General features: G+C 41.6%; 1 protein-coding gene across 1 annotated transcript in view; it reads left to right on the top strand.

Annotated features, from left to right (window-relative positions):
• TTC28 (tetratricopeptide repeat domain 28) overlaps window positions 1-25,418 on the top strand; it is a 401,892-nt gene that overhangs the window by 270,558 nt on the left and 105,916 nt on the right. The window lies entirely within an intron of this gene.

Raw genomic sequence — 25,418 nt, 5'->3', positions numbered from 1 at the left:
TTTCCTTCAGTTATATTTCCTTGGAGCCTGTCTGCTCTAAATCACATGATCCTTCCTGTCATCACAGTGCTCTAAGGATTAGAACTCTGAAATACTGGGAAAACAAAACACCGCAACCTTTTAATCTGTCTAGAGAGAAGAATGACCAGATTTATCTAATTAGAGAGAAGGGAAATGAAATGAGGATGTAAAGCTATGTTTGGTTTAAATGAAAGAGAAGCTGCTAGGAAGCCATCAATGAAAGAGAATTTGAGACGTTTTTGTTCAAAGGGGTTTCTTTACTTGGTGACTTGAACCCCACAGGAAGTGTATTCTTCCTCAATAGTATGTGTATTCCCAAATGATATTGATAGTTTAGTATAAATGCAAAATTATTTTTTGAAAGATCTATTGAAATAAGATAGATTTGCAGTCACTGTTTTGATAGTACTTGGTTGTAGTTAAGATTTATATATTTGGGTGGATTTATATAGTAAGAGACACTAAATATTGGTAACGGGCCACTTTTTAGAAGATATTGTTATGTTGTTTCTATACCTAGGTATGGGTTCATAATGAATGGAAGGAACAGATGTGTTTGGAAGTATAAGCTGAACTCAGCCTTGTGCCTGGATTTGTTCTGTGTCCACAGGGACTGAGGAAGGGGAGAGGACAAGGAAAAAGTGACCTTATTGGTATTAGTGTATGCTTATCAGATATTAGTAGCAGCAGAATGTAAAAATCAGCCTCTTATGTGACCTATGAAACCAAGGCACCTCATCTCTATGTAATTTAAGCACTACTCCTTGCTCTCCCCACCTCTGCTTATTGTAACCATATGTTTCATGAATATGGTTGTTAGAAAAAGTCTGGAAGACTCCTGGAGATGACTCTGTCGATGGTATTGAGGTCAGAATGAGAGTCTAGAGAGTCCGTAAGAAATATAGAAATAAGCTCTTGGCATTATGTATTCGTTCAATGGATCAAGTATTATTGAATCAGTCATTTATTGAATCATGTGCTAAATCCTGGAATAGTTGCCTTAAGGCAGTGGTCGGCAAACTCATTAGTCAACAGAGCCAAATATCAACAGTACAACGATTGAAATTTCTTTGGAGAGCCAAATTTTTTAAACTTAAACTTCTTCTAACGCCACTTCTTCAAAATAGACTCACCCAGGCCGTGGTATTTTGTGGAAAAGCCACATACAAGGGGCCAAAGAGCCGCATGTGGCTCGCGAGTCGCAGTTTGCTGACCACGGCCTTAAGGTATAGAGAAATTAAAAAAAAAAGCTTATAATTTAGTTGGGGAAATAAAACTAATACATAGGACAACAGTGGCCTCCCTGCAGGACAGTGTTAATAATGTTGTAGTGCCATGCAATTCCTAGAAGGGAGAGCCTGAGGGTTTGGAATAACCTAGAAAGCTTTTTGGAGGAGATTAGACCCAGGTACACCTTAAAGAATAGGTGAGATTTGGCCAGGAATGGGATGGCAAGGAATATGTGGAAGAAGGTATAAGAAAGTTAGGTTGGCATATCTGAGGGATGGTGGCATGATTAGACTTCAGGAATGTGCTAGTTAGAGGGTAGTAAAAGATTACTATGAAAAGTAGGCAAGGGATATGCTAATGAGCAGGAATTCCTGATGGTTTTGAAATGTAGGCCTAAGAAGATAGACCAGATATTTCAGGAAGACAAGTCAAGCAGTGGCACATAGGATAAATTGGAGGGCTGAGAACCTTAAATGGCTGTGCAGCTTGGACTATTTAGATTTTCTTTATCTTATTTTGAATTAGTTTTATTTTCCAAAGACTTCGTTCAGGTCATGTAATTTATTGAAATAAAGTTACTTATAATGTTTCCTTATTTTTCTTTTAATGCTTGTAGGATATATAATGATATGCCCTCTTTCATTTCTGGTATTGGTAGCTTGTGGGGTTTTTTGTTTTGTTTTTTTTACATTTGGACCATTTTCTAGATCATTCTAGCTTGATATTTATTAATTTTCTTGATCTTTTTAAAAAACTGCGTTTTTGTTAAATTTTTCATTGCTTGTCTATTTTCGATGTCATTTATTTCCAGTCTCACTTTTATTATTTCCTTCTTGCTACTTACTAACTTTCTTGTTTCTCAAGGTTGAACTTTAGGTCATTGATTCTAAACCTTTCTTCTTTCTAATACAAGTGTTAAAAATATAAAATTTCTTCTAAAACTGCGATAGGTGCATCCAGTAATTTTTGATCTATTAGGTTACCTTCAATAAGTTCAAAATATTTTCTAAAATCATCTGTGATTTCCCTTTAACACCTGTGTTATTTAGAAGTATTGTTTAAATATTAATATGTTGGAGATTTATTGTTATCAAATTCTAATTTAATTTCATTGTGGTCAGAGAACATATTTGTAGGATATGTATTGTATTTTCTATCTGTAGAATTTACAGTTGGTTCTTTTAATGAAAATTTCCATTTAACTGCTAAGATTTATATGTTTATTACATGTATATTTTTTCTTTCCATTGCTGAGCCTAGATATTACAAAAGCTTTTATTTTATTTTTATATGTGAATATTGCTTTATTTTACTCTTTTCAAACCTGTTATAGCAGCAAAGAATAAGCCTTAGATCACAGCCCTCCATGGTGGCTGCTCCTTATCCTGCATGATGAAGGGGAGGGAGGCTTTCACCCATTTTCAGTTCAGGGTGAGGGAGAGGGAAACAAAACCTTTTAAAACATTGTCTGCTAATTCCACGTCCTTCCTCTTATAGTTGGACCATGTTGACTACCTATTGTTGATGTTGTTTTGTAACAGCTTGGTTGAGATATAATTCACATACCATACAATTTAAAGTAGATAATTCAGTGGTTTTTAGTATATTCACAGAATTGTGCATTGATTGCCTTTTGTACTGAGTATTAGTGACATTTTATTGTTTCTTTTTCGTTGTTGTTAATCCTCACCTGAGGTTATTTTTCCCATTGCTTTTTCAGAGAGAGTGGAAGGGAGGGAGGGAGGAAAAGGCATGGAGGAAAATGAGAGAAGGGGGCGGGAGAGGGGGAGAGAGAGAGAAACATCAATGTGAAAGAGACACATCCACCAGTTTCCTCCCCAATGCACCCTGACTGGGGGTGGGGAGTGAACCTGCATCCCTTTGGTGTGCAGGCCAACGCTCTAATCACTGAGCCACATTGGCCAGGGCTATTGTTTCTTTTTATATCCTATACCCAGTAATATGGAATTATATCCAACCTTGTGAATGATACTTGATAGAGGTTCTTGATTCTGATATATTTCTCTTTAATAGTATTGATTTTGTTGTTTTACCAGTTAACTTGACCGAATTCAGGCTCCAAATTCAGTCTTCTCTGTGGTGGGTGGCAGTTGAAATCTCTGTTGGGGTCGTTTACCTTTAACTGGGCTGCTTAGACTCTGCCTTTCACATACATATTTCAGGAGTTAGAGATTCAGTTAGAATTTATATTCAGAATTTAAGGCCCCCCACTGTGGCTCTCTATGGGATTTTTTCCTCTGGTTCTTCAAGCCAGTAAGGCTGTGTTTTTCTACCTGAATGTTTAGCCTCACCACCTTATATTAATTGGGGGAAAAAGATGCTCTTTGGCATTTCAAAAATGGAAAACTTACCCAATGCCATTCCCTTCTTCAAATGTTCAGCTCCAACCTCTCTATAGTGTCTCACTCTTATGGTTGTACTTCATTGCCTTTACACAGACTCCTCCCCAACCTCCTCCATCCTGTGACCCTCTTCCCCCACAGACTTCATAGTTATTATTTGTAGGAGGGTGAGATGGAAAGGAACTCCGCCTCCATTACGGAACCGGAATTCCTGCTGTTCTTTTTTAACCCACTGCAATTTGATTTGCTCCTTTTGTCCCCTGAAAAAATATCAACAGTGAACTCCTCATGCTGACTTTTATGATCTTTTGACAATTTTAAATTTTCCTCATCAGTATGCAGCATCGGCGTGATTTACTAACTGTTCCTTGAAATTCTCTCCCCTCCTAGTTTCTGTGAAGCGTGCTCTCCTAATTTTCTTCGTGGCTGCTTTTCTTGTGCCTTCTTCATTGGCATTTTTTGAAAATGGACAATTTAAAAAAGTTACAAAAGTGGTATTTACTTTTGTAAAAAAAAATTCTTATAGTATGTAAGTGTCAAAAGTAGAAAAAGGAGATCCACTCCCTTACATTTTTACCTTCCCCTTTCCCACTCCTCAGAGTTGGTTAGAATCTTTTCAGACCTTTTTACTATGTGTATAAACACATGGCAGTACAATCATATAAGTAAATATACACATGTATGTATAGGTTGTTCCTGTGTTTTGTTTCTTGATTTTTTTCTATTCTTTACATATCTTCCTTTATCATTTTCAATTACTGCTTCAATGTGCATTATTTCTAAATTTTTGTTCACCAGCTCTGACCTCTGTCTGAGTATTATTTTTGTATTTCCAACTGCCTAGTGGATACTCCATCTGATTTTCATGCTGATCTGTCAAAGTGAGTACAAACATGACATTTTTTTTCTAAATTAACTGCTTCTCCTAGATTGCCTAATTCTGTTGATGACAGCCCCACCCCTCTGGCCATCTGTATTAATTTTCTATTGTCGTAGCAATAAATTGCCACAAACCAGTGGCTTAAAACAACACCGATTTATTCTCTCACAGTTCTGGAGGGCAAGAGTCTGAAATCAGCTCCACCAGGCTAAAGTCAAGGTGTCAGCAAGGCTGACTCTTCTGCAGGGTCTAGGGGAGAATCGGCTTCTAATGGCACCTGTATTCCCTGGCTTGTGGCTTCTTCCTCCACCTTCAGAGCGCATCACTCCGATCTCTGCTTCTGTCATCACATTGCCTTGTCTTCTGCCCTGACTGCTCTTGCATCCTCTTATAAGGACTGTTGTGGTTCTCTCAGGGCCACTTGAATAATCCAGGGTGCTCTCCTCATCTCAGGATTCTTAACCTAATCACACCTGCTAAGTCCTTTTTGCCATGTAAAGTAACACTCACAGTTCCAGAAATTAGGACGACAGCATATTTGGGGGGAGAGGGGGGAGGGAGCATTATTCAGCCTGTCATACCATCCTAACTTAGAAATCTAAAGTCATCATTGATTTCTTCCCCTTTTTTTTTTTTAGTTGACTCTCAGTCTAACAGTTTTCAAATAAATGTTCTCATAAAGGTTCTTTTCTTTCATTGCCTCTTCCTGATTGTCCAGTCTAATGTATTATCTTACGAGTTGGGTTTTCTTCACAACCGTCCCACCTTCCCATGTCTTCTCCATCCCCCACATCAATAAGACTGACCTCCCTGGAGCTATATTCCAGGCAGTCATCGGTGCACATGGCATGCCACGCTATGGTCAGAGTCCTCACCTTTAAACCCGTCATGCTTTCCTTTCTTTAATTCCACTGCTCCTCCGTACATGCTCCTTACCCAAACTGCGCTTTTCCATCTTCCCTGACCTCATCGCATTGGCCATGATTTATCGCTTTAATATATTTCCTCAAGCTGTTTCTTCCACTTGGAACTTCTGTGTCCCTGTTTTGCTTGTCTAAAGTGTACTCTTTTGATAATAAAATAAATTTCTTACCTTGTCTGAGCCTGGTAACACTTTAAAAATGTCTTTTATTCTATTCATATTAAATCAGGAATTATGGTTATTTGTATACTTGTGTGGTTATCATTACTGGATTAAAATCATTACAACTATGAACAACATTCTACTCTATAGTCTCTGCATCACTGAGTATAATAAGCGGTACACAAGATATACTTATTGGTTAGATTGAACAAGTCAAAGCTTATAGCAAGATATTGTGCCAGGTGATTGGAAGAATAGTGGTGCCTTTGGAAAGATAAAGGAAAGCTGGGAGGAGGAATTAGTTTTGGGAAGCATGTGGTAAGTGTGATTTTGTGCATGGCCATTATGTATTTCTCTCACTTAATGCAATATGAACAAATAGAACTGGAAACAAATATTAAGATGGTATCATCCTAATAACATTTATGAGATGGGGAAGGAAAGCCCACCAGCGAGTCTGAGTCAGATTCACAGAGTGGAGGGATCCAGGGGGAGCTAAGGGAGAAGAGGGCTTCAGGGTGTGGAGGACATGTCACCTACTTGAGAGAAGCCAAGGACAATGAAATTTGAGTCACAAAGAAGGTTATTTGACAATAGAAGCTTCTGAAATGGAGAGAAAGAAGGTAGAGATGACAAGAAAGCTTTGTGCTTTGGTGGTCAGCATCCTATATAATTAAAGAGGTAATATGCATATTGACCATCACTCCAACACAAAAGATGGCCACCCTCACATGTTCAAAGATGCCCCCCCCCATGTGGACACAAGATGGCTGCCACAAGATGGACGGCAGGGGAGGACAGTTGTGGGCGATCAGGCCAGCAGGGGAGAGCACTTAGGGGAGACCAGGCTGGCAGGGGAGGGCAGTTGGGGGGAACCAGGCCTGCAGAGGAGGGCAGTTAGGGGCAGCCAGGCCTGCAGGGGAGAGCAGTTGGGGGCAACCAGGACAGCAGGGGTTAGCAGTTAGGGGAGACCAGGCCAGCAGGGGATAGCAGTTAGGGGATACCAGGCCGGCAGGGGAGGGCAGTTACTGGTGACTGGGCCGGCAGGGGAGGGCAATTAGGGTCAACCAGGCCAGCAGGGGAGGGCAGTTAGGGGCAATCAGGCCAGCAGGGGAGCAGTTAGGTGTCGATCAGGCTGGCAGGGAGTGTTTAGGGGGTGATCAGGCTGGCAGACAGAAGCGGTTAAGGGCAGTCAGGCAGGCAGGCAGGCAGGCGAGCAGTTGGGAGCCAGCAGTCCTGTATTGTGAGAGGGCAATTGGACATCCCTCAAGGGGTCCCAGATTGGAGAGGGTGCAGGCTGGGCTGAGGTACACATAACCCCCCCACCCCCCGCTGTGCATGAATTTCATGCACCGGGCCTCTAGTATACTAATATTTATTTATCCACCTTTCATTTGCTTTTAAATAAAACAAGTAGAAATGATTTAGACTCTTTAGGTTTCTTATGAACAACAAAGAATAGCCTACCTGTTTTCTAAGCATGTTTTACTTGTGAAAATGTTAATGTAAATTTTGGCTTGGAAAATGTCTCTCTTTTTCTTTTATGCTCAAATCAACCATAGTTGCATGGCAGTATTTCTGAGGCCTCTGTTTTGTTTTGTTTTGTTTTGTTTTGTTTTGTTTGTTTGTTTGGTGGCCTTCTTTATGGTTCTAATTTAGGCAGTTGGGAGTCAAACCTCAGTTAGACTGCAGAATAGGTCACTGGATTACAGCTTCAAAGTCCTCTCACCCTGAGCCTCACAAATCTTGTCATTTTCTGGGGAGCCAGACAGAATGCCTCTCATCTTACTTAGAGATAAACTGCAATTAGGAGAGTGAAAAAGGAGACAATTAGAAGGATGGCTAGTTTCATTTCGCCCCTCCCCTCCCACCCTGGGAGTCATGTGTTAGAGTAAAAGTTTGGTAGCCATTCTGGTGGGCAAACATCTTTCCTGGTAGTAGTTACAGCGCACCAGAAATGGTGAATCTCAGCTGTTCTAATGCTAGGATTTAAGAAATACCACCTAGATAACTTCTATTAAAATGACATTTAAAAAATTAAATTCTGCAAATCTGAATGAGAAATTTTGGAATTCCCAAGGAAAGGGGGAAAATATTATATATTCTCTACGTGATTCATACACATAATTTACCGTAATTATATTTTATTCCTAAATAGATTTTATAAATTAAGTCATATTATGAACACATATAAAACTGAGTATCCTGCCGAAACCGGTTTGGCTCAGTGGATAGAGCGTCGGCCTGTGGATTGAAGGGTCCCAGGTTCGATTCCGGTCAAGGGCATGTACCTTGGTTGCAGGCAAATCCCCAGTGGGGGTTGTGCAGGAGGCAGCTGATCGATGTTTCTCTCTCATCGATGTTTCTAACTCTCTGTCCCTCTCCCTTCCTCTCTGTAAAATATCAATAAAATAAATAAAAAAAAAAACTGAGTATCCTAAAAAATCTTTTAATAAATTTCTTTTGTAAGAGAAAAAACAGTTTTATAATATGTTAGTCACTCTCTTTTACCTGTTTTTCACATTTCAGATTTTACATGTTGGGTTTTCTTTAGGTGGAGAGAAGCTAGCTTTACAGGTAAAATGTTTATAATAATCATATATAGTAATTGATTTATACTAATTGGGTGTGTTTCTTTGGAAATACACAGAATGATTAATGGAACCATGTTTAACTGCTCAAGATGTCAAAGGGTCTGTGAGAACTCACATAGAAATTCTTGGTATAGCAATGTAATTCCATTATATTTGTGTATTACAATACTTGTTTGTTTTTCTAAGAACCCTATGAGGTAAACTATTATTATTCCTTTTCACTGATGAGGATTCAGAGATAAATAAACGTTTGTGACTCACCCAAGATTATAGAGTAAGAGGCAGAGTAGAGGCTACGTACAGGTCTGAGATTCCATGTTCACAGCTCTTCCATGATGGACTGTTCCCATTAGAGTAGTGGACCCAGCAGGAGCCAGGCTAGCATGACCTGGCCTAGGGCTAAAAGCCAAAGATGCTTCTTGTTCAGCACCTATCCATCCTCCTAGCTTGCCTCCCTATCCCCCAGCCTACACAGGAAGATGGAAACGAGGAAGCACCACTGAAGGGGTTATAGGCCACCTTGAAGCAGTGGCCCCGGCTCATGCCTAAGTACAAGGCAGCAAGCATTCCTAGAAAAGCATAGGCACCAGTAGGGTGGAACGACGCTTTCCTCTTTCCTAGAGAAACTATTGTCTATTGGTTACTTGCACTGAGCTAGACGCTTTGCATTCATTATTTTCTTTTATCCTCATTACAAAGCTATGTGGTGGGCATAGGATTTGTCCCATATCCATGCAGTTGATAAGCAGCAGAGGCAAGACCCAAACCTAGGTCTGCATGCTCTCTTCTACTGCAGCCCACAGGACCCCTCTGAGACCTGCTCATTTATTGAACAGTTGGTTCTTCTGCTTGAGAAGCATAGACAAGACTATACAGATTGTCAGAGTTTAATAATGTCCATAATATAGGAAGCCAAACCACACATCCCAGCTTTCATTCAAAGCAGATCTTATGAAGGGTCATGAAAAGGGAAAATATAAATACAGAAAAATAAAATGTGCCCCAGAGCCTGAAACAGATTTTTCTAGACATCTAAAAGAAAGTAACAAGAATGTGCTCTCCCCATTGGAAAGAAATGAGGAATGGAGGAATGGAGAGCCTCAACCAAAGCAGGAGATTTTTCTGATCAGGCACCAGAGGACTCCCAGAAAATGATTCAGACCCTCATTAAGGTTATGACACGCACATCCTGTGCTGTGGCCCACACCTCTCAGTGCCTAATAAATATTAATAATATTTATTCTCTCTTTTATGTCAAGATTTGTTACCCTGCTTGTCTAGACATTGCTATTTAAAAGGAGCTGCGATTTGCTTACAGATAGAGCACGTCTGTAAACATGTGAGCAGGAACAGCCGGGGCAGTAAATCTTGGTCAGAGCTGCACTGTGGACGGTTGCAGAAGAGGCTGCAAAACTGTGGTTGGAATAATGAAGTGGATGCTTGCTGCCAGGTCCCAGAGTTCTGTCTCCAGCAGGCAGAGTCTAGCAGTAAATTAGCTTATGTTTCAGCTTGGCAGTTGGCACTTGGTTCATTTGTAGATGCTAATTGTAATCTGATGTTATCAGCAGCAGGTAATTGAAATGGGCTTGATGAATTACTTAATTTTCTTTAATAGCTGAGTCTTCAAGAACTGAATAAAGAAGATAAGGTGATCTGGAGCAAAATACAACAGCTCTATCTTTCTAATTAGTGCTTGGAGGTTTTTCCTTCTTTACACAAATGATTATGAACAAGTGAGGCTGAATAGGTTTATGAGTCAAAAGCCCCCATGGGGGCATTTCCCATTAGGCAGCCCAGTCCTGAGCATTGATAACATTTCTGTTAGGACTTCAGAAAGGAACACTTGGGTGATAACTTTGAAGAGCATTGATTTCTGAACACAACTTTGTTTTCCCAGACTTAGGTGGTTCCTGCCTGCTGGGGGTACTGCCGCTTTGGCGCTCACCCTACCTTTAGCCTCTATTTTGTGGCCATTTTCTGTGAGCAGTGCAGCCTGGCACCATGCAGTAAGCCGGGGAGCCTCTCAATGATGCTAATCATTGGCTCCTACCACCCATACCTGGCACTGGCACCTCCCACACCTGCCTCTACCTAAGTCTGTCCATCTGTAGCAGTTCCTGTCTAGCCCTTTGCTTTGCCAGCAATGGTGGGTGCAGATGTGATCCTGGGTCCTACCATCTGTGCTGGACGCTGAATACTGGACTTACGCCACGTGACTATGATAAGCTTTGGGGTCTTTCTTCTGGAATCATTTGGCTCTGCTTTTAGTCTCATCTTTTTTCCTTAAGGAATCCATCTGTTGTGAGGTGACTTATGAGGAATTTACTTTTGGCTGATTTCTTGAGAAAATCAAAATAGTAGAAGATGTAGAGTATTAGAATCCGGTCTCTTAGATAAACATTTGGAGCAGATGTACCAAGTGATTATTCAGGTCACCCCTGTGGTTCTCCTTTATAGCAAATTCTATTAAAGAGAACTTATTGTTAGAGGTGAAGATTCCCTACATAGGAAGGAAAAAATAGGTTTTCTCTTTATACCTGGCATATTTATTTTTCAAAAATCTTTAACATTCAATCAGTATTTATTGAATACCTACTATGTGCTAGCAACTATGCCAGTGGCTGTTTGCTAAAGCGGGCATTTTAAGTGCTTAAAGTAAAAGTACTTAGTGATTTCAGAAAGTATTACATGGGGTGTAATTCTAATTGAGGGGGTGTCAGAAAACTCTTCCCTGAGTGAGTGGCCCCAATTTATCTTATTAATACCATTTTCTGCCATTCCACCCTTCACACTCACTGTTCCCCACACCTCTGAGTCCTTGTACTCCTCCCTGGCTTTCTTCATGCCATTTCTTCTGCCCTGAGTATCTTTCTCCGGTCAAGCCTGTGAAATCTTACTTATTCTTTCAAACTTCAATCAAAGATCTCTTTATTTTTAAATCTCCCTCTCAGGTTTTTCCAAGAAATCTAGTGTTCATCTGTATCCTCCTACCATTTTTGTATATAGCACTTATTAAATATTGTAATTATTTACCAACTAGATCATAAATGCCAATAATGGGTAGGATATGTATCGTAACTTATTTGTGTTCTTACTCTAGTGGCTAATGCTTGTACTACAGTGGGTATACCCACTATATCTATATATATATATAAAAGGCTAAGTGACCGTCTGACCTTCCAAACTTCTGACCGGCTGGGAGGTATGATGCACACTGACCACCAGGGGGCAGACGCTCAATGCAGCAGCTGCCAAGCTGCAGTGACTTTGCAGCGGTGGTTCTTGGATGACGCACCCTGGAACTGGAGAGGAGGGAGCCCGATTCCTTGTGGGGCCACGCGATTCCACCTTTAGCCATGGGTTATGTTGCTGGGGCACTGTCGGCCCTGAATCTGGTTTACTGCACACTTACGTTTGCGTTCCACACCCAGTATGACAATGGGACCCCTTGGGGGATGTAAGAGAGCCGGTTTCACCCAATCTCCACAGGCCAGGCTGAGGGACTCCACCTGCTGGAAGGACCCCGCTCTCTCTGCAGACACCTTTTGAGCCGTGGTGCCACCCCAGGTGTGGCCGGCTGGGGAGGGACTGTGGGAGGTTGGCTTCAGGGCGTGTTGGATCCATATAGCCCAGTCTCGCCCCACTAACCACCTTCTAATTAATTTCCTTTCAATGTGCACGAATCTGTGCACCGGGTCACCAGTATAATATATCTTGAATGGATGAAGGATGATGTGAGCCAAGCACTATGGAAAATGTCAGAAACTAATAACTGGAGTCTAGGGTTCAAATAATTACTCTTTCATATTTACTATTTTCATCCATTTCCTGCTGCTGCTGATTCCATAGCCCAGGGTGGCTAATTCTGGGAACCAATGGCAGTCTCTGTAAATAAGCTTTGGACCTTCACATTCTTGTCAGTGTAAATGATGTCTAAAACTCCTTACTACTCTTTAAAGCTCAAATTCTATTATTTTTCTGTAGAAAGACAATGTATATGGAAGCTGAAACTTGATTCCTAAAGCCTTTTAAATGAACCAAAATATAATCAGCTTGATAGTTAAACCAGCAGGTGGTGATTAGGTTTTATGATATCACTTTAGTTTTACTCCTTACTGGTAGTAGGAATACAGAATTGAGTAGATTTTTCTCCTTTCTTTACATAATCCTTTGGCCTATAGCTGGATGAGACAGTCTGATTAGCAGGCTAACTAAAAATATATTAACCTTTTTGTGTGTGTTTGTTTTAATCCCTCACCCGAGGATATTTTTCCATTGATTTTTAGAGAAAGTGGAAGAAACAGGGAAGACAGAGAGAAATATTGATGTGAGAGAAACACATCGATTGGTTGCCTCTTGTACGAGCCCTGATCAGGGCCTGGGCTAGGGAGGAGCCTGCAACCGAGGTCCCTGCCCTTGACCAGAATCGAACCTGGGACCCTTTGGTGCTCTGTGCACTAAGCCAAACTGGCTAGGGCTATATTAACCTTTTTGGATGTTTATCCAAGAAGTTTACAAAACACTACTAAAATGAGATCCTTTGTGCAGCCTTGAAGAACCCTAATATTTATTACTTTTGGACAAGAAAATCACTAGGATCTTACACTGTTTCTTCTTTTAAGTATATGAACTTAACAGTCTATTCTCCTCTTCATTTAACATCTAGCCTTAGGAAACTTTTTAGGTATTCAAATAACAGGTTCCATAGAGGATATATGAAAAGGCCTTTGTGCTATCTTCAGCACACCTTTGAAGTGGCATAGAAGTCATTATAATAAGAAATGGGATGCCCCGGTGCCAACACTGTACTTTTTATGCAGTGTTTCGTTAGTTCATTTAAACATTCAGAAATAGAAGGCTCATTATTCCCATTTAGAAATGGAAAACCTAAAGAACAGAGAGGTTAAGTTGTCAAAGGCCCCACAGCGAGTCCCATGGTATGCGGCAGAGCTGTCTGAATGGAAAGTCGGTGCTCTTTACACTGCGTCACACCGCTTCTCTAAAGAGAAGGGCCAACATCATTTAGGAAAGAGCTAAAGCTCTACTGTTTTTACATGACAAGGACAACTTGACATTGTAAGTGGAAATGGAGCATTTCTTTTTGCCCACAGCTTCTTTTCATTCTCATTCACTGATCCCCGCTTTACAAGCACACCTACGGACTGAATGCAGGGCAGAGCGTGGCTGCTTATATACCACTTCAACTCTCCCCTGCTCCCCAGCATGAAATCCACAAGAGGCTCAAGTGTTTAAGACTCTCTTCAGCATAATTAGTAATTTCAAGGTACCTTCAAAAAGTAGCTTTCACCAAGAACCATTTTCAGCACGTTGTCCCAGAAATTCTTAAGGCTCTCTCTGACACAGCAGAAACTGCATTTGTTGAATTGGATTAAGGCCGGAATTCGACTTGTCGTTGGTATTGCTGACTCAGCCTGTCCCCACTTGACTTTTAAACAGCTTTGTTAACTCCTGAGTACAGGCTCTCAGTTTTCAACAGATTTCAGAAACTGGTCCTTTCTGTCTTCCTTTGAAGAGTTAAGTTACTCTGGGAAGTGAGTGCTTTCATTTTCTCTTAAAAATTGCATTGGTGCCATTTAAAATGGTTCCAAGAGCAATTAAAAAGTGAAATAAATGCTTTGTCGTTATGTGCCCAATGTGCTTGTAAAGGAAGCCCTCATCAGAACAGCCCCAGTGGCAAAAAGGAACAGATTTGTGTTCTTGAGCCAGAATGTCAGAGTTGGCCACTTCTTTGAAACAACAACAATTTTGTAATTGTGTTTTTCTGATTCAAATGGAAGGTCCCATCAAATCCATTACCTAATACCAAATAAGACAAAGACAGCTTATAACATGGCCCAGCTGCTGGAGTGCTCTGGAGGGAGACATAATATGCTCTGTGACTCAGTAAGCAGAAGGTAATGGACTAAAAGTTATCAAGCCCTTCACAAGGAGATCTGGAGTTTAACCAGAAATTTCAGACTGTCAACCTTAACAAAACAGATGGTGCGCTCCAGTTCGCGGCACCATCCGGCGAGCTGGCATGTCTGCCCTGACAACTCCTGGTACTTCTTAAATGCCTGATGGAGAAAGACATTCTCTTTGTCATCGGTGAAGAACTTGCACTACTGTGTGTGTGTGATAAAGGGAACAAGAAGCACCCACTTGCTAAATCCTTTACTAAACACTTTTATGATCTTTCTGTCCTCTGGGGCTTTGACATTTTTATATAAAACATCCTGTTGGACTGTTCTTTTTCCTTCTGGTACCATGGAAACCACTCAGATTGTGTGCTGATTTCTCTTCATTTTGATCACTCAGAGGCCCCATTCATAAATGGCTTCCTCTCACCACCAGCGTTATGGGTTTTACAGTGTTGTTTAGCTATGGTGACAGTATTATATAATTTATCCCTAGGACCATTTCAGGCACCATCAGGCTATAGAATATAGAGTCCCCCTACAACTAGCATACGTGTGAAGAACCTGACTGCTGGACTCAGATGGCCTGGCTTTGGATCTCAGCTGTGCCACTTAATGGCTTTGTGACCTTGGCTTAGTTGCTCCCTGCCTCAGTTTTTTAATCTGTGATGTAGGCACGGTTATAGTACCTATCACACAAGATAACTGAGGATTGAGTGAGTTGTATGGAAAGCCCTAAGAACAATACCTGGAACATAATAGACACTCACAAATGTTTTAATCATTATCATAGTTTTATATCATGTGTGAGAAGAGTATATCATTTGTTAACACAAAACTAAGTTGCTAACAGAAAGGTGAAAAATGTTACTGAAATACATACCATTGCTTATCCTTCAAAATATCCTGATCCATTGAAAATCCGAGGTGGTTATCAGGGGCCAGCAGTACCTGTTATTTGATTTCTTCATCTCTTTTTTGTTCCTGGCTTCATTGAGATATAAGTGGCATATAACATTGTGTAAGTTTAAGGTGTACAGTGTGACTATTTGCTACACGTATATATTGTGCTTTAATACATCCTTCACCTCATATAATTACCATTTTTTGTGGATGTTATGGTGAGATCATTAAAGACCTATTCTCAAAGCAAGTTTCAAATATTGTTAACTATAGTCACCATGCTGTACATTAGATATCTTGAACTTACTCATCTAATAACTGAAATTTGTACATCTTCCCATTCCCTCCACCCCCTAACTCCTGGCAGTCGTCACCCTTATACTCTCTGTTTCTATGAGTTTGGTATTTTTAGAATCCACATATAAGTGAGATTATATATTTGTCTTTCTCTGTCTGACATTTACTTAGCATAATGCTCTCACAGTTAGTGTGTGTGCTTTTGTTGTTGTTTAGTTTTTCCCCTGTGAGATTTCTTCTGTGGCAGACGCTTTAAGGAGGCGATTTTCCTGTGACTCTACAGCAAGAGAATGGGCAAAGCATGGCTTTGAAGTGACGCAAACGTTGGCTCAGCCCACTTCATAGCTATGTACCTTTGTATCACTTAACCTTTCTGCCCCTCGGGTTCCATCCTCTGGTGTTATAGGGACACGTAGCTACCTCTGTAAGAAGCTTTCTCATAGTCACATCGGCGTTCTTCTGCACCCTTGCAATGCTCTGTGCCTGACAGGCAGGGAGCACGCTCCTTCCTGCCCTGGGTCATCTTCCTTGTCTCTCTCTCCATTCAGCCTGCAAGCCCTGGTGAAGCTGCAGGCTCGCCATCTGATGCATTTGTATTCCCAGTGCTTCCCTCTCTGCTTGTTAATCTTTGATGCTGTGTGAATTGATGAGTAGTGCTTAGCACATAGCAAGCACTCAGTAAATGGTTCTGCTGTCATTATGCTCGGAGAGATTTGTCTCTTTTAAAAGAAGCTTACAGATGTCTCCACTCATCTCAATTAGCTGTATGTTAAAATGCAGACTTGAGGAAGAATGACCATCGCACAGCAATTTTGGCTTTCCAGAAGGTTTTTTACCAAAGAAAGGCAATGACTGCCAGTTGTTTTGTAATGGTAAACCAGATTTTTGAAACTCTGACCAGCGATCTCAGAGCACAGTCTTAAAAGAACCTGAAGGGATACCTGGTAGATTTCCAAATCATCTTCCACTGTCAAACCTGGTAAAGCCACAGCTTCCTGGGATTCTCAGAGGGGAGAGACTGTGGCAACTGGGACACAAACTCCTGAGCCTGGGTGTCAGCTAGGCCTGGATTTGAATCATAGCTCTGCCATATATGAGCTGGGTAGCCTTGGGGAACTTATATCAGCTCTTCAAGCTTCACTTTCCTCCTCTGTAAAATGGAGGTAAGAATAGAACATCCGGAGTGGGTGTGGGAGCTGCAGCTCTTCTGAGAATTAGGTGAGACAGTGTATGGGAAGCGCTTTGCCTGGTGCCTGGCACACAGTACAGGCTCAGGAAGTCATGCTGGTATCGCACTGAGACCTCCCTCTGCCTCGGGCACTGCTGCACCACGAGGCTCTTTTCCTTCTTTCTTGGGCACTCCCTTTCCTTCTACCCTCCTGCCCTGAGTGATGTCAAAACTCGGGGGAAATTAGAAGGCCATAGTTCTTCACGTAGAAAAGGTGGAGATTTCTGGACAGATGATCGGAGCTAGTTCCCGTTGTGCTGTGGGATTAGTTAGAAGATAAGTTTCCTCCCATGCTGGTAAAAAAATAACTTTCTTCCTTTCTATGGTTTTAACTTGCAATGAGCCCGTTTTCCCTGTTTTAATATTTTAGACCTTCTAGATCGTGAAAAGCATATTGTTTTCTTCTAAATATGTTTGTAATAATTGCAGAAGCAGTGCTGTGCTTGTAAATTACATGTCTGACTTTCAGTCCGTCTCTGTGCTAGGGCCTTCCTCCCCCTTCCTCATCTTATCTGTTTTCCCTTGAAGAGAGAGGCATACTAAATGTTGTCAAATAATAGCAGTTCTCTTTAACAAACTTGTTCACCTATGTTTTTTCTCACACTCATTACTCATTATTCCATTTGGATCTCTGTCTATCTATCTATCTATCTATCTATCTATCTATCATCTATCTATCCCTGGTAGATTTCTGAATCATGTAAATTTCTAAATCATATATATATATATCAATCAGTGTTCTCCAGCACAAAGTTATACTTGAAAGATTTGTTGGAGTCATATTGGGAATGGTTGCAAAGCATGATCCATCTGGCTTATCGGTTATTTCCTTATTTCCATAGTATTTTAGAGGTGTGTTTTCTCTGACTTTTTCTGACTATAAGCATTGACCCACAGAAGATGGTTTTAATATTTCATTAATTTTCCATTTATCTATTTGCTCATCTACTCACCCATTCTTCACCCATCTGTCCATCAAATAACTTTCATACCCTGCCACGCTTGAAGTATCATTCTGCAAGCCTAAACTCAGTGGGTTGGGAGTCAAGAGATGTGTGTGTTTGTTCCAGCTCTGCCATCAACTCACTTTCCACAGAGCGGAGAAAGGACTTACTCCATAACATGGTAGCACGGAGCTCTTTCTCCCTCTGACATTTTAGCATACATCCATATAGGAAATCTGACCACTGCCTGTGTGCCATGCTTGGACATTTCACATCCCTTGAGAATCATGAAAAATGTACAGATGGCTCTGTTGTGCATTTAGGCACTTTAATTTGTATCAACATTCAAGCTTTCTTTAAAAAAAAAAACCTCACGTTATTCTGGGGAATCTCATGGTGGTGGTAATGTTTATGAATGACAATATGTCCATCATATCGTTTTGGCTTGTCTGATGGTTTCCTGAATGTTACATATTCATTTTGTGAAGCCATTAACAATGGTGGACAAGGAATGTCAGAAAACTCCAACTCTGATTTTTCTTTTTTGCCTTGCCTTTGTTCTGTTTTTATGGCTCTAGTAACAGGAATTTTATTACAGCAGTTTGTGTCCTCAACTCTTTTGCTAGGCTCTGCATAATTTATGATCTAGATTCCAAAATGTTAGTGAATTGCTCCACCAGAAATAATGGAATGTGACAGCAATGGATTCCACATTTTTGGCCCAAATATTTGTATCTGTGGTTTACAAGTCATTTCAGAGCACGATTGCTACATTGTTCAAGCTGTTACTGGGAATGAATTCTGACAAAATAAGGGAATCTGGGTAATTATAAAAACACAAACTGGGTCTAGGCAATAGCATTCTGCTTATGAGTATCTGGAAGAGGAGCATTTCCACTCCCATCCGTCCGCCTCCCACAGACATGGTTCTCCTTCTGTTCTAGGCACAGCGTGGAATATTCGGTGTGATGTAGATGTCAGAGTGTCTATTATATGAAAGGTATATATGATTAATGGATCAGCATTTACTGGGCACTTACCCTGCCTAAATAAAGTAGGTATGAGCCTTTAAGATGTACCCTTGGAGGCATCACTTCTTTTTATTTTATTTTTAAATATATATTTATTGATTTTTAAAGAGAGAGGAAGGGAGAGAGAGAGAGAGATAGAAACATTGATGAGAGAGGAAGTCATAGATTGGTTGCCTCCTTCATGGCCCCCACTGGGGATCAAGCCCACAACCCGGGCATGTGCTCTGACAGGGAATCAAACGGGTTCCTGGGTCAGCGCTCAACCACTGAGCCACACCAGCCAGGTGGCATCGCTTTCTTTTTAAAGTTTTGTCTTCCTGGGGTGAATGCCTGATAAGATAGTGAATGATATGTCTCACATAAATCCAGATGTCTATAAAGCTCCATAATCTGTTTAATTATTTTTTGTTGAAACACATTTTTATTAGCTATATCTCCCAACTATTTCAGAAAGATCTGAGAATAGAGCCTACTTTAAATGCAAAATAATTTAGATGACCAAAAATTGCAGTTACTTGAGAAGTACTAAAGAGACTGTTTTGGCATAGTAAATTAATCCCTGTCCCCATGTTGATGTGGCTTTTGTTGGTGAGTCAGAAGAGGTTTAGTGGTTGTGGAATTAACTGTATGATCTGGGAAGTTTAGTATTAAACTGTCCTTAGAATGGCAAAAAATAATCATTTAAATAAATTTATGGACTCTCCATGAAAAGAGTCCTTATATTAATCCTGTAACAGAGCTGATAGAAAGGACAGAAATACAGTATGGACAAGAGCATGCTTCTGTAGTTGAAAGGGTGTCCTCTAATTCCTAGGATACAGCTGCTCTTTTATTTTAGTAAAAATATTGGTGAGTTGTCTCCACAACCAATTTGAACTGTCACTCTATGATCATACCATCCAGACCATGGACAGAATTACTAGTATAAAGTAGAATGTGTGTGTATGTGTGTGTGTGTGTGTGTGTGTATGTATGTTAGTATGTGTGTGTATGTATCTGCTTTCTTTCACTATACCCTCCAATGAGATGTGGTGAATAATGCATGCACTTAGGATTTGTTATTCATTTGTTTATTTAATGAGCACCAGGTCTCAGGCACTATTCTAGGCGTTAGAGACAAAGCAGTGAATAAAACAAAATCCCTACTTTCACTCTAGTATAGGAGACATAGTTTTAAACAAACAACTGAAGCCAGGGAAAAGGAGAGAAAGGGGATGGAGAGAAGGAGGGAGTCAGAGTGCTGGCTGGTTTATTTTAGGTGGGGAGGTCAGGGAAGGCCTTTATGAGGGGGTAATGTTGGAGAGAGACCTGAATGAAGCACAGTGTGAGCTTCAGAGTGAGCCAAACTCGGTTTAAATTCCGTCCTTTTGACTGACTCGCCGTGGACCTCTCTGAACTGGTCTCGTCACCTGTTGAAGTGCAGTTAATCACACCTTGCTTGCAGGAATGTATTTATTGATATGTCTCCTCCTCCTTCCTTCTTTTGCATTTAAAAATTAAATACAGCTTTATATTGTCTGACCATGCTGGTTAGCCCAGAGTTTATAATATTTACAGTAACCATATTTTCCAAGTAAAATTCAAGGCTCAAGAATCTGATCTGAAAAAGTTCGTATTTCTGATTTATTTGTATGAATAAATATCCTAGGGAGTTACAAAAATTAAGTATACTTAATTACACATTTAATTAATATTTGTCTTTATTGAGAAGAAGTTTACGTGAAATTGATCATTTCTAGAAAATCCAGGCCCATGGATGCCTTAACTATGTTAAATGCCCACAGTCCCATAAAACTCTTTTGGGGAGCCCAGAAGTCAGTTTTAGCAGATCTTAACTTCTTGGAACTTTAAATGGGACCGTGGGTGGCATGAATGTTGACCTAAGTGGGAAGTGACAGAAAAGTTCTACAGTTAGAGTTCCTAATGTGGTGTGTTCCAGAGACTGTGATCTGAGTGGGATTGATGTGGACAGCATTACTGACAGTTCACAGTAACGTTAAAAGCTTCTTTAGAGAAAGAGTCCGCTGGGACCTTATTAGTTCTAGAGCCACTAGCTGCTCTGGGGAGAGATTCAGAGGCACATCAACTTCAAGGCTGTGTCTGTTTTACATCAAGCTTCCTCTCAGGGAGCAATACAGCACACAGCTCAGTGCTGGCAAGACTTCCGGCTGAAGGAGCCCCTGAATCTGGAGCATTTAGTCATCACAGTCATCATCGTAATACTCGGTATTTATACAGTGCTTTACTTTGACCCCTTAACAGCCCAACAGAGAGTCAAGGCAGACCCCCTTGACCTGATGGGTGCGGAATTCACATGTCCAAGATCACCCAAGAAGCCAGGAGTACACCCAGATCCAAGCTCGTGAGCAAGGTCCCGCTGGGCCATTGCGCTAAGAGGGCCTATCCTCCTCAGCACTGGAGCCACTGACCTGTGGCAGATCCTTCTACAGAATATCATCTGGGTGGTTGTAGTTGGTGCTGTGATCCTGTCATTTGTATGCATAGTCAAGACAGGAGAGAAAGGTTTGGCTCAGGGCTTGACGCCGAAGAGAGCCATGCTGGGACAGATGGCACCTAAGAGGGCTTTCAGAGACTTTCCTTGGAACATTAGGATCACCAATGTTAGAGCTAGAGAGGAACTGTAGTGATTATATCATCCAATCTCCTTAATATGTAGAAGAACAAAACCCCACTCAGGGAAGCTGGGGGATTGAAATCACAGAGCTGGTTTGTGACCAAGCAGTGTGAGCTCCTGGTGTTGCTAATGCCAGGCCAGCCAGTTTCCTTCCTCAGATCAGGCTTACTCTTCTTAATCTCCCTCCTGCGATGGAAAACCTTTACTTTTTGACAGTTTTATATTTTAAATTGATCACCTAATGCTTATGGTTCCTAAAAGCAGTCCTGATTAAAATGTCTTTAATTGAAATAAGAGCAGTGATTAAGGCCTCCTCCCCTTGTACAGTGGGTTTATCTTCCTTACTATCATCTCCTTGATTTGTGAATATACCACAGAAATGGAGCTCCCTGGGCACTGGAGATAGTTGTTCATTTCATAGAATGTGGTTTCCTTTTCTGTTGTTTCATGTATCACAATGTGGTATTCTTATTTCTCTCCATGACTCTCCTCCCATCTAGGCTGTGAGATCCTTGAAGGCCTGGCATCAGATCTTTTGAGCCTGTAGGTTGCGCCCCCTAGCACAGTGTATCACCCTCAGAGGCATTCATTAAATGTATTTGGGGAGCATGTTTACACTGCCTCTCCCTCAATCCCCTCAATCTCACCTCCTCCCCTTCCCCCCCGCCCCCCGCCCCCCCCAACCCAGGGTGAAAGCAGTTGTTCTGTAATCCTAATAGCTAACGGAAAATGTGGAGCCTCATGATTCATGCTCATGTTGTCCTTTTAAGTAACCTGTATTTTGAGAACTGGTGGTCATTGTTATTCTTTGTTCATTTGAACTGTCCTCTGTTTTTGTTCGTTATCTTTGAGTTCAGTTCAGCAATATTGATTTCCTTTTAATGGAATAGAAGCCACCTCAGATCTCTCCTGCATATTGAGTTATGTTTTGATGTTTAGGGAGGCAACGCCGCCTAGTGATTAAGAGCTCAGGCTGTGGAGTCAGAGGGGCACCAGGTCTCTCAAATCCTGCCTGTGGGTCATCTCTGGGCAAGTTGTTTGATGAGCCTCAGGGTTTTCCCAGACTATTTATGCCAGAGCTGTACTGACCAAATCAGTATCATTACCATTCTAAGCAGCAACATGTTCCCAGGTTTTCTTCTTCCATCATTCATGCAGATGGAGGGATGGGCTCCTGCCAGGTTGGGCATCTTGATGGTGATAGTGAGTAGGAGGAAAAATATAAAAATCTCACACTTTCAGCTCTCTTGTTTTATTAGTTATTAAAGCTTCCCTTGTGCAAATACTTGTAAACATTTGCTCAGTGTTTTTAAAAATTTGTAGCAGAAAGAGATTTATTGGAACATTCAAAGATTTTTTGGATCTCATTTCCTAAGAGTCTAGCAGCACATTACCCATTATTAAACATTTATAAAAGTAAAGCTTTTGACAATATCTTGAGATTACAATGATTTTTGTGTCAGACATTTATTTGCTTCAAAATCTGGCAGGTTAATACTATAGTTCTTTTCACAGATTGAGTTAGAAAGAGTTTAAGGAGTATGGTGGTTTTAAAATCTGTCCACAGCCCTGGCCAGTTTGATTCAGTGCAAAGAGCATCGGCCTGCAGACTGAAGGGTCCTGGGTTTAATTCCAGTCAAGGGCATGTGTCTCGGTTGCAGGCTCAATCCCCAGCTCTGGTTGGAGCGTGTGCGAAGGCAACCAATCAATGTGCCTCTCTCACATCTATGTCTCTTTCTCTCCCTTTCACTCTCTCTAAAAATCAATAGAAAAATATCCTCAGGTGAGGATTAATAAAGAATAAAAATAAAATAAAACCTGTCCACAAATTCATTGATACTCCTCTGTTCAGAAAGTAGAGTCTGATTCTCCTTCTCTTGAATGTGGGCCGGCCTTAGTGACGCCCTTTTAGCCATCAGAATATGACAGAAGTGATGCAATGTGACTTCTGAGGCAAAGCCATAAAGAGGATACAGCTTCTACTTGGCTCTCCCCCTCTTGGATAACTCATTCTGGGGGCATTCAGCCCCATGTTTTGAGAATGCCCCAGTGGAGGGCAGAAGTGTGTACTTCCCCTCCAAACCAAGAGGGAGTCTCCAAGAGAACTACTTATAATGTCTGAGGTGCCTGCAGGAACGGGAGTCACGTTCCTTAGAGAGATGCCTGATTATGGAATGAACTTGCTGGTCTGGTCCCTGTACCTTCCTGACTGGGAGAGGAGAACGGTAGAGACGGGCTAGTAGCAGGAAACTGGCAATCCCTATTGGCAGGTCAAGCACACATGAATTTCCTGTGGACCAAAGAGAGTAGAAGTTGGCTCGAGACAGCTTTCCAGAACCCCTCCCAAAGAGGGCTGCCTCTGGATAAGGAAACCCCAGTACACGAGGCAATGGACTGTAACTCTAAGGATGGGATCTGAAAGAGGGTTCCCCCATCAGGGAACTGTACAATGGGAGATCTCTCCACAGTGCTCCAAGAACTTATACAAGACCCCCACAAATGGGGCCATTATTTGAATGCCTGCAGAAAGGCAGCATCAGTAGGCAGTCTTAGGCCAAAAAAGCCAGCAACAGCCAAAAGAATGCTGGTTCACTAAGTCACCTGTTCCTTTCCATGCCCCTTGTCCCCACACCCTGGAGGAGTGAGGGGAAGAGAGAAGTCGTTCTCTACTAGTGGTTTTCCAGTTAGAACTTCGACAGACCTTCCTCTGTGTTGTTATGGTTAAAATGGTGTGCCTAAGTTTCCCAGCATCCTTGGCAAGGATGCGTTACCACTTCTAGCCAATAAACCGTGAGGCCCTGGAAAGCACACGTGCAGTTCTCCACTGTCAGTTTCCTGCCACAGTCACTGAGGTGGTGGGTGTGCAGAACAGAGCCTCCTGCTGACTCACCTTGGACTTGCAGAGTAAGAAACAGACATGTGGTAAGCCCCTGAGACTGGAGTGTTCTTTGTGACAGCATAACCTAGCCTACTCTGATTAATACAAGCAGGGGCACGGAAATGGAGTGCCCTCATGTTAGACACATCCCTGGACATCTGGAGCCCAGTTGAGAAGTGAGGTTTTGAATCTGAGGTCTGTGCAGCCCGAGTCCAGCTTTAGAGAGCAGTGCTGCTCTAAGCGTGGGCTAGTGTCAGTCCATGAACTGTCTATTCCCTGTCCACGAGAAGATGAAGAGAATGGAAGCAAGAGTAAGCATTTCAAAACTTTCACAGCAACTGCTGTGATATTTTATTGCCTTTTATAGTAGTCCTAGAAGCCCGGTGCATGAAATTTGTGCACTCGGGCTGGGGGTCCTTCAGCCCATCCTGCGCCCTCTTGCGATTAATAGCCCCGCAGAGGGAGGCCCCACCCACCACCACCGGCCGGGTAGCCTGGGCCTCCCTCTTTGGGGCGATCACAGAGCTCCCCGGCCGGGGCCTGGGCCTCCCTCTGCGGGGCAATTGTGGGGCGATGGCAGGGCCCCCTGACCAATCACATTGCACCCGCCTTGGTGGTGGCAGGCAGTGCTGGGTCGCCATGGCGCCCGCGACCCAGGAGGGACCGAGAGGTCAGCAGTTCAGCTTGCTCACCATTCCCCGCCCACGGAAGCCTGCTGCGCACAAAGCCTGGTGTTCGGTCATCCGTTCGGTCATTTTGGACGTTACAGACCCTGGCTCTTTATATATTAAGATTAGTCTGCAACATATTGTAAAAAGCAAACCCCTCCTCAAAACTGACTCTTCACCAAGATAGTTTGAGAAGCACTATTTTATAGTATATTCAGATTAGTTTTAGCTAAAAGAGTAATCAATTTTGGAATTATTTATTGTATTTATCCCATATATTCTGTTTTAAGGCTTCTTGATCTTTCTTATTAAATGACTATACTATAATAACAATTACGATAGTAATATCAGAAGCCATCTGATGTAAATGCCTTTATCAAAAGCTTGGTTACCATTCTGAACCCTTAAGAAACTTAACTGATTTTGCTCTTGCAATCTCAAACTGCCAAATCTGGATGCCCAAATTGGTGAACTCCTCTAATGCATCTACCTTCTTGACTTCCAGAGCAGACAGAGACATTTTCAAGAGTCACTGGTATGTTCTATAGTTCACTGCATTTGATTCGCTGAGAAGATTGAGACGGCCTCTGCCCTTTGGCGCATGTGACCTGAATCAAGCTGTCAGTGGTTGCTTCCTAGCATTGTCAGAGTCATGTCAGGAAGTCAGAATATTAGGTTATCCTAGCATTAAAAGGGTCTTAGAACCATAGAATGTTTGAATTAGAAAAGCATTTTGTAAAATAT

This window comes from Plecotus auritus (assembly GCF_963455305.1).
Source record: "Plecotus auritus genome assembly, chromosome: 13".
Lineage (NCBI taxonomy): Eukaryota > Metazoa > Chordata > Mammalia > Chiroptera > Vespertilionidae > Plecotus > Plecotus auritus.
The sequence above is the reverse complement of the archived record's forward strand: the minus strand, read 5'-3'. Positions and strand labels throughout refer to the sequence as shown.